Source organism: Lissotriton helveticus, chromosome 6 (genome assembly GCF_964261635.1).
Source record: "Lissotriton helveticus chromosome 6, aLisHel1.1, whole genome shotgun sequence".
Lineage (NCBI taxonomy): Eukaryota > Metazoa > Chordata > Amphibia > Caudata > Salamandridae > Lissotriton > Lissotriton helveticus.
The window spans coordinates 909,145,127-909,161,294 of NC_136067.1; the positions used below are offsets into that span (position 1 = coordinate 909,145,127).

Sequence of the window (16,168 nt, forward strand, 5' to 3'; positions counted from 1 at the left end):
CCAAAATAGGGAACAAACGGATTAAAGACATGCTTAAGATCTTTCAGTCCAGATGTCTAGCGGTTGCCCTTTATGGGGCTGGGGTTTGGGGTCAGGCCCCTGCTGGGAGCCTTCAGGTGGAGGAGAACGCCTTTTAAAAAAGATTATTGTGTCTGCCTAAATCTACTTCTAATGATTTAGTCCATAGAGAACTACGAATCCAATACTTAAGTGATTTGATTCTTCTGAGACCTCTATTGTTGTGGCGCTCCATATGGCGGAAAGAGGAGACAGCTCTAACTAGAGATATTATTAATGATTGTCTCACTGTGGATTACCATTTAAAGATTCCCTGGATTAAATATATTATTGACAACTTCCAGGAATTCTATGGTCTTAATATTCTTACTGACCGATTTGGCGCTGTTGACTTCTCTAAGTCTGATATGAAGAATATTTTTTTGAACTGTAAATCAGAGAGGAGGACCTGTAAGGAAGGCAAATTATCCACCTGTGTCTTCTACAACAGTATGAATGAAATAGGGGGCTATCAACAATATCTGACCCAAGTGACCAGAGTTTCCCATCTGTTTGTTTTAACTAGGTTAAGGATGGGGATTGTGCATAATTTAGTTGCTTTCCCTTCCGTGAACAAGCACCCCGTTGGCCCCTGTCTGTGTGACAATATTTCTGCACAAAGCACTATGCACTTTCTTCTGCTATGTCAATTGTATGGGAATTATCGTAAAACCTTTTTAAAACCGATTTTCGTCAAGTTTGGTGTAAGGACAGTCCATGATTCTATGAAATTGCTTTTTAACCTGCACTATCCTGAAATCTGTTTTTTTACTGCTACCTTTTTGCTTTACGCAATTAGCATTAGGAAAAGTATGAGTTTTTAAATATTTTTTCTGTCCCCGCCTGTATATTATGTTTTGTTTTTAACAACGACTGTTAATTGCATATGTAAATTGTACTGTAACTGTGACCTGTTTTTATTACTATGTGTGCTTTTATGGACATTCTTTTATGTTCCGAATAAAGCCTTATGAAATGAATGTATGCTTCAGAATTTTTTTCCTGCCTCACATAAAAGACATGATAATCAAATTGAGTAGACTTTGAAAGGTTCTAGGCAAATGACAATGAATCACTCAGGACAAATAAAGAAAACATGGAAAAATACACATATTGATCACATTTATAAGGCTAATAAGAGCCGATGGACATGTGCCGATCTCTTCAAGGTGCTGTCTATAAAAGTTAAGAGGGACTGATACATTAATACAAATTATTCTACAATTCTACAGTTTTAGAGCTAAACATCTTACCAAGATATATCACATAGCAAACTATACAGATGGATTTGTTTAATGTCAAGCCAGATGCTAAATGTGTCTTGGTAACCTTCAAATAATTTCTAGACAGTTCCCCAAATTGCTAATCGCACTTGTACAGCTGAGAGCAGTGTCGTCACTACACAAGGTTTGACTCCCATTAACAAAATTGCAATTGCAATGCTGGAGTATAATTCCAGTATCGGAACAAAGTTTGTACACAGAAGGCTCAAGATAAAGCATAAACAGTCTAGTGATAGTGAGCATCCCTGCTGTGTTCCTTGGCCCATGCTGAATCAACCTGACAACATGTAGTTAATATGGTAAGAGCCCATCTGTCTTTCATAGATCCTCTGTTTGATGCAAGTAGATTTTTGGGTTAGGACTATCTTTTTAAAATCATGCAATAAAAAGGATCACCAAACATGGAGGAATGCTTACTTTGTGTCTAAAATGGCATGGGCTAATGGATCTAAGTCTTCTTGTCCAGAAGGCATACATCCGTGTTTTGGAAGTTAGTGGTATCCCAGCCTGCTACAAAACCATGTTGTTCTCTAGATATCAACAAGCATTTGCAATGCAATAGATCTCGCATATGTAAGAGTTTAAGCCATAGGCCTTGTAAATGACAATGCCTTGTATTTATCTGTTTTAAAATATAACTCATAAATAAAAGGCATTGTCATTTACAAAGGCAATAACTTAAACTCTTGCAAATGCGAGACCTATTGCAAATGCTTGGTGCAATAGGTCTCGCAATTACGCGAGTTGGAGCTATTGGCATTCTAAATGTCAATGCCTTTTTATTTATGTTTTGGTTTTTAAAATATAAATAAAAGGAATCGTCGTTTACAATGCCACTAGGTCAAACTTGCATAAATGCAAGACCTATTGCATTGCAAATGGTTGTTTACACTCGTTATGTGGTTTGCACTTCCATTATTGTGAGGTTTGAGTAAAAATTACATTTGTTTTTTTTTGGGTGGAGCAAAAAGCGACACACATACCTTCAAACCACTGAAAACTTCTCAAACAATATCAGTGATGAAATGTTTTTAAGAATGCATATGTCGCAATCCAATAAACTACATACAAATGAAATGTAGACGGAACTAAAGAAAGTGCATACAATTTTACTGTTACCCCTGTACTTATAATGTTGAGCTTTTCATCAGGAAGCAGTTTCAACACTGCTTGAACCCACATTTATGCAGTCACATTTCACTGGGCAAGGATTGAAAATGGATGCTTTCATTCGTAGAAAATGGGTGAGAGAACACGAAGCTGCTGAGTTTCTTTTTACTCACCAGCACGTGACAGCAAGCTGCCTGCAGCCCCCGCGGTGCAGAGCTAGAGGCTCTTTGTATAGCTACGAGTTTAGCCACCTAAAGGGACACTCAAAGAGCGCAGCCACAGGGGTCGTGCTGGAAATATAGGCCTACAGTTCAGTGCGAAAAGAGACACTACAAGTCCCAGAATGCAAAGTGCTCATGGCTCAACAACTTGGACCGAGCGAAGGAGTCCCAGGGCTTGAGGTTTCTTGATCGTTCAGAGACCTACACTTGTGTACAGACAGGGAAATGTGCAGACCAGGGCAGGAGTAGGAGGAGGGGTGGAGCCGTCTGAACTCAGCACAGATACTGTGAACACTGTAGAACAAGTATCTGCAATGCAATTAGAGCTATTGGTGTTGCAAATTATGTTTTTTGTTTTTTTTGTAAATAATGTCCCAGCACTATGACATAGGGCATCGGTGTGGCAACAGCAAAGCACATTCTGTTCCAGAGCACACATCTCACCAACAGAGCAGGCTTGCACCCCAACATCTCACGCCTGTGCACTTGTGTGCTATGGTACAGGCACCGGAGTCCTTACCTTACACAATCCTGCATTTTGTTGCAATATAGCGCCAAGATGACATGATAACATTTGTTTCTTATGTGAAGCGAACCAGTCACAGAACAGCTGGATGGTTAGTTCCTAAACAAAGAACCAGCGCCTTGCACAAGCAGCGCTATACAGCTCCCCCCTTGCAGCAGCGGGCCGGAATAAGGGATAACAAGAAAGGTATGGTGTACTATGTACTATGCATCGCACCATCCTTTACTTGTGTGCGCGTGGGGGTGGCCGCTGTAGGATTGCGCGAGCCCCCATCCTTCACCTGCAGACACTTTTAATAGAATACCTACCTGCTATGTGAAGTCATAGTCCGGACACCGAGCCCAGGCGGGCTCTATAACAAAACTATATAATTCAGCCCTTTGTTATCATTGACTGCGCCTCATGAGGACAGGGCAGCCATTACTAGATAGAGGTGTGCGGGATGGATTGGGGGAGAGCCATGGTAGAGTCCAAGAGTTATCAAGACTCTTGCTCTGAGGCCCAAAGGGGGCTCTTTTATGCTACATAAAACCACATGAAAAATGCATTTAAAATATGTACAGTTGCATATTATACTCCGAGTATGTCAGGTTTTACTATTATTCAATTTAATGGTGCCCAGTTTACAAACATTAAAAGTAAAGCTGCGTGGCTTAAACTAAGCAATTAACTAGTGAACTGCGTTCCAACAGAGGAGCGGAACAGATTGGAGAGATTGGGAAATTATTAATATATTTAAGGAGTATAAATACAGGGGAGAAACTCGGTGGGAGCTGAGGAAGTAAAAGAAAGCTTACGAAGGAGCTGGCCGCCTTATATTCTGCTGACAATATCAATGCTCTGTTGGAGAACACCGCCGAGCACTACACACACTCCAAAGATTATGATTTATAGCAGCATATTGGATACCGGCTGCTACCCCTTCCACAGACTGGCGAAGGGAAACCTCGCTGGGATCCGGAGATATGCCAGCACGCACCTGTGAAAAAAACACCTAAAAAAATTATGAAACAAACGCACATGGCTCATAAGGCACTTTTCCACTCTTTGCCAAGACATCTTTCCCAGTCTGTGAACGCTACGGCCAGACCCCCGCATTCCAAATTCAGAGAGATGCCAGGGGGCGAACGGACAGTGGGAGGGGGAAAGCTTTGAGAGTGGTGTGGACAGGGCCGTAAGGGAGGGCCTGGGGCTGCGGCTCGGACGTGGTGGGGGCTGCAGGCACTCAGCGCACTCGGGGCAGCAGATGTCCAGCCTATGCGAGACTCAAAAAACAATGTAGTGCTTACATTGAAAGATACCGTCCTGCCGTGCAAGTTTACTGTAGTTGGTCAATGATGCTTCCGGACTACACGGAAGTTAGGTATGATCAACAGCCAACAGAAAGCAAGATAAAAAACAGCAATGCCACGGTTAAACGAATCACAAGTGGTATGACAAATGACACGGATTTTCACACAACATACAGAGTACTTTATCTCTCGCTGAGACAGCGCATGCACTGCCAAGGCGAGATCTAAAAAAGGCTGCAAGAAAGTAACATAGGTTGCCAGATATTTGAATAGATCTTGCTGTCCCCATTTAGGAGAGATATGGGTTAATGGGAGGCCCAAGGTGTCCTTGAGTTTCTTTTTAAAGAAGACTAAGATATTGACATACAAACAGGAATGGGGAATGCTCCCTCCGGCAGTCCCACCCTGGACTGTCTCAAGATGAAAAAGTGTAAGCTTAGCGTAATATGCTTTGTGAAATTCCGTCTTAACCTTCAGCTGTACTATCTACAAAAGATTCAATAATAATACAACTTGTAATCATAGACCTTCCTTCTTTAATGATTGAGCCAGACTGGTTGGTAATAACAGCAAATCTTATACCTTCAAAATCATATGGTTCGATAGTGTATTGCAATAAATTGGATGGCTGGCTAGATACATTGATGACTCTTTATGATTTTTTTCACCTTCTGGACTCCTGTTCTCATTTACAATTAAGGTTAACAATGTGTTTAGATAATGTTTCCCTGCTTTCTGCAGTAGCTTTTTTAACATATGAGCATACAGCACGAAGTGCAGATACAGATATTTTGAAGAATTCAATGTGGGTAGAGTTGGTTTTGAACTACTGTATTGTACACCCGTGGTAAGAACAATAACATCGCACAAACAAAACATACAAGGATTTTAAAAGTGTAAAGGATTTACTGAAACACATTTCTTATTGTGAGGCTATGGCTGTTTTATTTATTTATTTTCATTTATATAGTTTTATATAGCGCGAACTTGATCCCGAAGGATTTCAGAGCGCTTTACAATTTAGGCCTAGAAATGTCGATATAATAACACATTTACTCCTAAGACCCGGGTAACGTCAGCGCTGATTAAAAATAAATAATGTTATTCTAGAATAATTTGATGATCTAAGTCACGCAGATTTCGATCTTTAACAGAATCTCTGACACATAGGTTTTTGAGGATTGCATTTATGCTGCTCCTTTGCGAAAATATGGGGGCCAAAGTTGAAATGATATATTACTGAATTATCATGTTGCTTTTGTGGTTAAAAAATGGAATCACTAACCCATATTTTTAAATTTAAATTTTAAGACAGGTTTTTTTTTTTTAAGATTTTGGTTTTAAAAATAATTTACCACATAATGTATGGAAGGAGTGGGGATTTTGGTCAACTGGCTCCGTCCATTGGCCTGTTAAATTGTCTTTCACATTTTGCGTCCACCCAAGTGCAACATACTGCAGGAAGCCCTCTTTACTGATTGTTCTCATTCATTTTGAGTGATTGCACACAGCCTGTGCACATTGTTCATATCCGCCTAAACAATAGTTCCTTTCTCCTCAGTGACAAAGCTGGTTCAAAGTGGGCTTTATTGTATTTTTTTTATATTAACTTTAAATACCGGCAACTTATTTTGTCTACATTGTGGGTGCCCAGATAGATGGCGATTTATTTCCTCTATCCTTTCTAACACTGGTGTAATAAAGAGTTTAAGTGACACTGTAACTATGTAGCTGGCTACAATTTGAGGGTTTGTCTTGGTGATGGTTGATTCTTGTCTCCTTCACAAACAGAACTAACCAAATGCATGGCACAACTGAAAGCCCTGCTATTTTTTAAAAAAAATGCATCCTCAGCAAAGCTGCCACTTCAGTGAATTTTATTTTAATTTTATTGAGAACAGATGAAAGCCACATTTAGGTGGCTGCATGTTTTTTTTTCATTTTATTTTGTGGTATATGCTTGCACAAAAAATAACCATTGCACTAGTGAAGGCCAGACCTACTGGCTTTGACGATGCTTGTTTATATTTGCTCACCATTTACACCAGTAAGATAGTTTTGGTTATTACCTACATGGAAGAACCAAGGCGTCCGTTCAACAGTAGTCTTAATTTGCTCTAACAAAGAGGGTTCGATATTTGCCAATTCAACCTAGGCTTCTTCAATTCATAAAACCTACCAGTCAAAGTCACCCATTAGAAAGCTAATTGTACAGCTGTACATTAAAAGAAAAGAGAAAGATTTTCAAAAACAAAAGCTGAAAGAAAAAATCTCATATTACATTACCTCTCCAAACGTTGGCGGTTGGCGGTGGTGCTTTACAAATACCAAGCACGCACACTGCTCTTTGTATATGATAATACATTCAACCCCATGTGCAAACATCTTTAGTTACACAAAGGAACTCTATGTTGAATCCCAACCTTCCACAGAAAGCTCAGAGAGGCTGCCTGTCTATTATTATTTTTAATATTTACAGTAGTTGAAAGAAAATAAAACTAGACTGGACTGGCTGTTTTTCCATGGTCCTCCCCGACTGCATGGGAACATACACTTTCCCAAAAACTAGACCTGTGACATGATTTTATGACTAGAATTCATCTCCCCTGGCATTCAAAAGCAACACTTGCTCCCAGTAAGGAGCCTTATTAAATTTAAGGTCCTCTTCATTGCACATAAGGGACAGCATGATTATGACCCTGAATATATTAGACAGAAATATCAATGATATATCCCCTGCAGAGATCTTCACTCCGGAGGTACTAATACCCTTGCAGTGCCTAGATTTTGAAAATCCACCTGGGGTAGCATAAGCTTTTTTACCAGCACAGGTAAGCCTTGGAACAGCCTGTCACCCAAGATTAGGACTATCTTCACCTCATTGAGCTTCAGGAAAGAACTTAAGAAGTGGCTTTTCGCAACTAAGGGCAATCCAGTTTGTGTGTCAGAAAGTAGCTCGTGCCAAGACACCCCAGGGTATAAGAGTGCTTCATACATTTTTATAACATAACATAACTTAACATATGAAGGGAAGCACCATGCCAAATAATCTGCAATGGCCAATAGTGAAAAGATCCCGTTCATCAAGTACAATTATCATCAATGATATCACCTTCCAACGACTGAGGGGAAGTACTCATATCAAGCATACAACAGGTGATGGGAGGAATGCTTGTATTAAGTCTAACCCCATACAATAGCTTGGGGTAGCATTCCAACAGGTCATTCTTTTGCCCACCATACTACCTCAGTTTGGACCCAGCCATATGCAAATCAGTCTTCATCCAGCTCCAAGAGGAACAGTCCAGCCAAATAGGGCCCTATTATGGTGTAGGCCCATTTTCATTGTTTGCGCAGGGCGCACTTTAAAAATGGTGCGCCCGGCGTCAACAATGAATATGCACCCTATTACTACGACGGCGCAGTCCCCAGGGCAGCCACGAACACGCGACGCCCTGGGGTCAGCGCATTCATGTGAAATACGGAGCGTCTGCTTTAAAGCCACTCTATTTTCGCAGTGCAGGTAGCAACCTGCCTGCACTTTCAAAGGGGATTAGAGATAGCCTTGCAGGTGTTTGCGGTCAGTCGCTGTACCCGCCTGCAAGAGGATGTCTGGGGGTCCATAGGATCCCCTTTACCCCATGCAGGAGGCTGCTCTCAAGAGGAGCACCGACAGTGCACCACCTTTTAAATGGTGCATTGTCTGTGCACCTTCTGAGGGCTTCTTTGCCTCTGCGCCCTGCGTCGTTAATACAGCGCAGGCGCAGAGGCAAAGGGATTCCCTCTCTTGCCTGGGACACGCCCTAATGCAAATGAGGGAACGTCTTCTTGGAGATAGCGCTGGTGCTTTATGTGCGCCAGCGCTATCGGTATTACAGAGGGGGCAGGACAAGTGTCTGTAATACCAAAGTTCCCCTGGAATGCGCAAAGCAGGCGCAAACGCCCGTTTGCGTCCCCGGGGCAATTTATGTAATACAGCCCCAGATGGATCCAAACTGAGGTGGCATGGTGGGCAAAAGAACAATGGGCTGGAATACTACCCCGTGCCATTGCCAGTGGTTATTCTTTCTGCAAGTCTCCTCCCATCACCCTTTGTGCATTACAGGAAGTACTCATAACCAACTCACCTACAAAAGCTTCTAAGGGTACATACTGCTTACTTCTAAATTTAACCCATCTCTTGTTATGGAAGAAATCTCTCTTAAATCACTCTGAAAAGATTATCTTTTTACTTTTATGTCTGCCCATACAGGGTAAGATGCATTTCCTTGACTTTAAGAAACATTGTTTGTGCCTTCCTGAAACTAACACTTCTTGGAGAAAGATGTGCAGACTCCTCCCTATCAACAATTTCCTACCAACATAGAGTTGTATCACGCCTGAGGTGCACGCTCCATGAGTGGTGGTTACAGATCCATGGGTGGAGACAGGCATTCTGGGAAACAGAATATGCAAGACAATCACAAATAGATGTATGTCTGCCCACGAACTGTGAGACATTTCCTTGACATTATGTAACTTTCTGTCACCCTCCTCAAACGTCTGAAAAGTCACATCGCACACTTGTCAACCTCTCGGCTCAAAAATGCTGGAGAAATATGGCATTTAAGAGAGTTATCCCGTTAAGGTGAATGCAGAATTAATACTTGTACGAGAGGAAGGTCTGCTTCCTATGGTTACCCCCACTTTTTGCTGTGTTTCACTGTTTTTTTTTTACTTTAGGCTGGCTGTGGCCTTGCTAATCAGGACCACAGCCTAGCTGTTCTTTCTCTAAATTGATACCATGTACTTTAGGTACATACCAGATTGGTTGCTGGGTCACCCTTGTGAGCCCCTGTATATGGTACCTTAGGTAACCAGGGCATAGGTACACCAGAGCCCTACCAGGGGCTGCAGCATGCATTATGCCACCCCTGGTTAGCCTTCCAAAGTGACACCACAGGTCTGAAATTGCAGCCTGGGTAAGGTGGTGTAATCACCCCTTACTTTATATATATATACCCACATATTGACCTATAAGTCACTCCTATGGCAGGCCTTGACAATCCTGGAGGCAGAGTGCTTGGTTTTCTGTGAGAGGGTGCCCTAGCATAAGCTGAGCCCCTCTGCAGCTTTCGGAACCATCTCCTTATAGCTGTTCTATGATATAGCCATACCATATACTCTTAAGTGCATTATAATCCTCGCGATTAATGCTAACTTTGGTTTGGCTTTATCAAAACATGTTGTGTAAGGTGTCAAACGCTTTGGAATACTACCACTCCCCCCTCCCACCCCCCCTCCGGCCACTTCTGGCGGCAGGGGTAGCATTCCACCCTTCTAAAGGGAGAAGACATGTACATACTGGTAAACCCGGTTAAAGTTAAACAGAGCCTCAGCATCACAAAATGGATGTTGCTGCCACAGACAGGAGTCTGCCTTCCTGCTGCTGGACGAAACTCAGGCCGGGGAAGCCTGGACAATTGGTTTCCTGTCCACGGAGGTGCTAGCTCCTCCCCAGACAGGCTTTAGTGTATTGGGGCAGGGTGGGTTGCATTCAGTGAATGCTTTTCAGACACTGCCTGGGGTCCACAAGGTGCTCCATGCATTTCCCAGTTCAAACCGGTTGCTGGGGCACTCAGCTCCAGCTCTGGCGCGAAACTGGACAAAGGGGAAGGGGTGTAACCACCCCCTCCCCAGGTCCTCCCATACGTGGGACCCTAGAGTTAGTCCAACCCCTAAACTTGCTATAAGAATAGGATCCCAGTCCCTAGGACTTTAGATTACCCTGGATGAAACTCTGCAACATATAACAGATGCCATACAATACCCAGAGCAGATGAGCTCATAGATAAGTTGGCATCTGCCAAATTTCTGAGCACATTTGATCTAACAGCTGGCTACTGGCAGATCAGACTAGCTGAGGATGCCAAGCCAAAGACAGCATTTTCAACCCCTAGTGGACATTATCAATATGTGGTAATGCCCTTTGGTCTAAAAAATGCACCTGCCACATTTCAAAGGTTGGTGAATAAAGTCCTAACAGGCCTGGAAGACTACTGTGCAGCTTATCTTGATGATATTGCTGTCTTTAGCTCCACCTAGGAGGATCACCTGATCCACCTGAAAAATGTTTTGGAGGCCCTACAAAAAGCAGGCCTAACTATCAAGGCTACGAAGTGCCAGATAGGGCAAAGTCAGGTTGTGTACCTGGGCCACCTTCTAGGTGGAGGCCAGGTTCAACCATTGCACAGCAAAATCCAGACCATAATGGACTGGGTTCCTCCAACCACCCAGACTCAGAGCTTTCTTGGGCCTGACTGGGTACAATAGGAGATTTGTCAAGGGGTATTGTTCCATTGTGGTGACACCCCTGAATGATTTAACTTCTAAGAAAATGCCTCCTAAGAAAGTTCAGTGGACAGTCAGCTGTCAAAAGGCATTTGATGACCTGAAGCAGGCCGAGTGCACTGCACCAATTCTGCAAAGTCCTAACTCCTCCAAATAATTAATTGTACAAACAGATGCTTCTGAGTTGGGGTAGGGGATGTGCTATCACAATTGAATGATGAAGGTCAGGACCAGCCAGTAGCTTGTATTAGCAGAAGGCTGACCCCTAGAGAGAAATGTTGGTCAGCTATTGAGAGGGAGGACTTTGCTGTGCTTTGGCTCTGAAGAAGCTGAGGCCATACTTGTTTGGTACTCACTTCATAGTTCAGACAGACCATAAGCCCCTCTTGTGGCTAAAACAGATGAAGGATGAAAATCCCAAACTGCTCAGGTGGTCTATTTCCCTACAGGGGATGGACTATACAGTGGAACATAGACCTGGGAGTAGCCATGCCAATGCAGATGGACTCTCCAGATATTTCCACTTAGAACATGAAGACTCAACTGGTCAAGGTTAGTTTAATGTCCCTGCGTTTGGGGGGGGGGGGGGAGGGGTGAAGGAGAGTAGGGTCTGCTTGCTATGGTTACCCCGCCCCAAGCACCTTTTGCACCGAAGCTCAGAGGCTTACACTCCACGAGTGTACCATGGGCCCGCTTTGTGCATTTCCGCTCGATGCTCCTTTGCGGTTCCTAGTTCGTTGGGAAAGTGAGCCCCCATGAAGGAAAATCTTTGATTTCTTGAGCTTTCTTGGTTGTTCCAGAAGTGCTCTCACTCCTCTCCAAAGGAGGAGTCCCTCAGGACTTGCTGGTCTGAACCGAAGCCAATCTCGACATCTTGCGTGGGTTGCTGTTGCCAAGGCTTGTTGGATCCAATCCGGATTCTGACGCTGCAGCACTCGTTAGACAGCTCGAATCCAGCTCCTGGTCATCGTCGACACCTCCTAGTCCTCGTGGCTGAAGAGTCAAGCTTCACCTGTTTCACCTGAAATCACCCGACATCGGCTGGCATCTTCTCCTCGCCACCCTGGTCACTGGCTAGTGACCCAGACTCTGTCCCCTCTGCTTTCAGGTTCTTCACATCTCCGATCCACCCTTGGATCTACCCGGACACTTTTCCTCTGGTCGCCTGCAGCATTTCTTCGCAGCTCTCCATTGGAATCGACGACGAAACCCCACACCAAAAGACACCTATGCACCCTGCTTCCGTCGGTGAGGTAACTCGCGTACTCTGGTGCTCCTGTGGGTCTTGACTCTCGAAGTGTCTAAGTCTAAAAAGGTTTTATTGCAGTTCACCTCTAGGTGCCCTTAATCTTTAAAATTGTAACTTGTTCGTTCTCCATAGAAAGTCAATGTCCCCCGTGGGCCTATTGTGTCCCTACCTTGGGTGGTTCTTGGTAGCCCCAGTGGTTCTACAGGCCCTATGCCTACTTTCTAACCCTCACGTGGTTCTTATACCACTATTTTAGTATATGGTTTGTGAGGCCCCTAGGGCATAACGTATACTGTGCAATTTATCGTATGCTAATTAAGTTCCTTGTATTGTACGTTTACCTCTGACCTCATAAAGAGTCCAGAGGAGATTAAATACATATATATATATATATGATATATACCTTGTGTGGTGTGCTTTCATTTGATCATTCAAGAGATTATAACTGGTAAAACAACTTGCTTAACTCGTCTCTAAGGCTTAGCCTGAAGGCTGCTCGCCACAGCTACCATTAGGATAGCTTTCGATAAGGTTGACTTTATAACCTACCATCAATAAGGGTCGTTTGGACTGGTACAAGGTGCCCACTAGAATAGTGGACATCATATGCCAGGCCAACTTCTCACAATACTATGTTGAGGGCAATATAGGTGTGAAAAGAAGGTAACCCCATTTAAGTCCAGGCAGGGTAGTACAAGTAAAAAACGAGAATGACACCATCAAATGTGGGTGAACTGACAGGTATGTATGGATGAATGTCACAGCCATCCAATCCACTCTGGTGATTCTGAGAAAGGGAGCACATCACCAGGCAACGAAAGAGCACAGGCACGCAACGCCTATAGGTCTAAAAGGGCTTCAGCCACCCCTCCTCCCATCCTCAGCTCAGCAGTGTCTGGAGTCTTATCTCCCAAACACCTGAGCTTTTCATAGCTCTTTAAAAGACCATTTACATATTTACATACCTTTGTAAACTGGTTAACAAACAAGGCTTCGTTTTTTTTCCTTCGTTTCATACCCCCTGGGCCCCCACTCTGCCGATTCCTTACATTTGCCTTTTACTACTGTAGTGTGAAAATGCATTTAATGAAAAGGAATATACAGTAGGTTTACCCAAAGAAAAATTCCAGACGTGTTGTTTAAAGAACCTGCAATGGCCTTGGCCTCGTCTTGACACTAAATAGGGTTATAAATAAAATAGTATGTGTTCATAATGTGACTTTTCTGTCTTTATTCCCTTTAATTATCAGTCATCGATCATTCAGGCAGTCTTAGAACACAATTAAAAAAGCTTTCTATTTATATTTGCTGTTCAAAGAATGCACAGATAAGTGCTGAAAATAGGCTTTAGGTGACTGCTTATTTTTGTACCATCTATGACATCAAAATAATGAGCTGGCAACCCTAATCACAAGACTGGGAGTGTGTTGCAGGTTTAGCACATTATTTATTTCCCACACCCTCAAACCCTGGACCCTGAATAATGCCATAATAGCAATAGTTTCACGTATATCTCATACCCTACGCCAGCCCTCAATAACATGATGAGCTACTTCAAATGTCTAGGAATACACCCTGCATTCAGGCAACTTGGTCCTCATTCTCACCCTTATTTTCACACTCACCCTGCACTCACATCGATCACAATGTACTTGCACTGATCACCATGCACGCACACCATTCACCCACTCACCCTGCACTCACAGTGAATACACTGCACTTATGCCACTTGCCATGTATTCACACCGTTCTCCCTCTACTCCTCCTGCGGTCACATGAGCACACCGCTCACTCTGCACTCAGTGATTGCTCTGCATTCACAGTGCACTTGCGCTGTTCACCCCGTACCTCACCATGCAGTCACACGAACACACTACTCACCCTGCACTCATGTGACACTTTACTCACCTGTCCCCTTCACTGCTCACTTTGCAAACTCACTCACACAAGCCAATCACTAACCATACATTCATTCGTCCCACTCTGCACTTACAACCGCACCCAAATTCATATGGTCACCTCACTCACCCTGCATGCAGTCACTCCTCTCACCCTACTGTCACATCGCTCACCGTGCACTCACATGGGCACTCCTGTCACTCACACAGCGCAGAGGGTTAATGTGCCTGCTACAAAGAACGTGTACCATGCATATCTCAGAACTGAGTGTGAGTAAACTACCGGTAGCCCTATCGAAAAAGTAAATGTTTGTCAGAAAGGGGCTATAGAGAGGTGAAGTGCACTGTGCGTGACCAGTGATAGGGCCAGTCCTGGCTGGGAGTCTTAGCCACCCCCGAAGTTCGGGTCTAGGGGCGCCCCTGAAACTGCCCCATAAAGAACTACTGGCCAATTAAATGAAACAGTTAAGATCGAACACCCAGTATCATGATTGACAGGAAAAACTTCCATGGTCTATAATGTTAGCTAATCAAAGCGTGAATGATACTTTGGGCAGGTAGTGGCCTGTGAGACCAACAATTGCCCCTCTCTCTCTGGATTGTTGTATTGATTATATTTGAGCAGCAATATCCAAACATATAGCCATGCCTAACAATGATATGATTTCCTTAAATAGCTACATGCGAACATATACATACAATGCTAAAGTTTTCCGACGAGTATATTGTTACATTCATTCATTAATGCTTATAGAGATTAAACCGGACAAGTATTCAGGAGTGACTGTACATCAAATGTTAAATGGATGTGGCTTATGCTACTTGCACCTGTGTTTTTTCACAAAACACAAAATGTTTTTTTTTTTAACTATAAGTAACAAATAAACATGTATAAATACTGAAGGTAATGCTAAAAAAATAATATCACAACCCTGGCAGACAAAGATGTATGGGTAAACTATAGACACTCAGAAGGGAATAGGGACAGTGGAACAGGGCATACATGTTTTTTATGTAGTTTATTATGGACTTATTCTAAAATACTTCGCCCACGTCAGAGGGAAATAAATGGCTACGAAGGGCCGTTTTCCCACCCCTACATTTTGCATTAGCCAGGTTGTATCAGAGGACAGTAGATTTAAGAACAAATGTACATACCCCTTTTTCAGTGGGACACGGCGCTGCTCAGTGTAGTGTGTATTTATACGCACCTGCACCTCACGGGCTGTCTTGTCTTTTCCACTTCTCACATGTCACATCTCACTGGCACTGCCTCTAAGCAAATTCGCTGGTCTTCAATTCTCACCCTCTGGCCGTGTGCCTCCCATTCAAAGCCCAGCTGAGTATATACAGCGTGCATGGTGTTCATATCTGAAACAAGGGGTTGACGTATGTAAACTCAGACGGCCATATTGGAGAGGTATACCCTTTCCGGTCAGAATTTAAAGCATTAAGGCTAAGCTGCTCGCATGTTACAGTCTAAACATTTTATTGACATCGTCTTCCAAAGCGCTTAATAGAGGAAACTCAAAATATTATACTTTTAGTAAATATGAATTGAATTCTTTTTATACGATTAAATTCCATTTGCATCAGAAAAAACATTTTAAAGATACTTTAAAAACGAATCTACTCGTTTTCTCTTTTTCAGGGCATACATTTGATTGAAAACGGATGAAAAGCTCGAATTTTCCAATGGCTGCTTCCTTGTTTTGCATGTTGAGTGTGTCTACAGGGGCGGGGATACCACAGGTTGCCATGCTTGTCATTTTTCAGTTCAATGCCACGCCTCTTTGAGAGACTACTAGTGATTTATGTGTATTATGGTAACGAGCGTTAATGAGTCGGCGTTATGGGCGTTGAAACTGAAAACGTGTTGTGCTTTTGAAATGATGGCAAAGGTTGCGTATAGCTTCGGGATGTGGAAGTTCTCTGGCTGAATACCGACCGGTTCAAGACTAGGACCGAGTGTGTGAACTTGGTAGGATAAGAGCGAGGACTGCTAATTACTTTCTGCCCTGCTGTTAAGCATAAATAACTCTGAATGCCAGAAGATTAATTTGAATTAAGATAAGAGGATGGGAGTGTGGATGGCGGGTTCTGTGTAGCAACGTGCACAGGATGCACTGGACTATTTAAGTGTCCTTCTTAACTCTGACCTCAGCCACCAGTTCCTCCTGACAGACGGGCTAGACTTTCTGC

The 16,168-nt window shown here is 43.2% G+C and overlaps 1 protein-coding gene across 2 annotated transcripts in view; it reads right to left on the reverse strand.

Annotated features, from left to right (window-relative positions):
• TTLL2 (tubulin tyrosine ligase like 2) overlaps positions 1 to 15,286 on the reverse strand; it is a 138,922-nt gene extending 123,636 nt beyond the window's left edge. The window contains exons 1-2 of one of the 2 annotated variants that reach the window (XM_078646896.1): positions 15,178 to 15,269; positions 3,995 to 4,176 (exon numbers count right to left, since the gene is read on the reverse strand). The gene's annotated coding sequence lies outside the window, so the exon portion shown is untranslated. Of the gene's footprint in view, positions 1 to 3,994; positions 4,177 to 15,177 lie in introns of both variants that reach the window. The other variant, XM_078646895.1, reaches the window with a different exon arrangement.
• Positions 15,287 to 16,168: the final 882 nt, after the last annotated feature.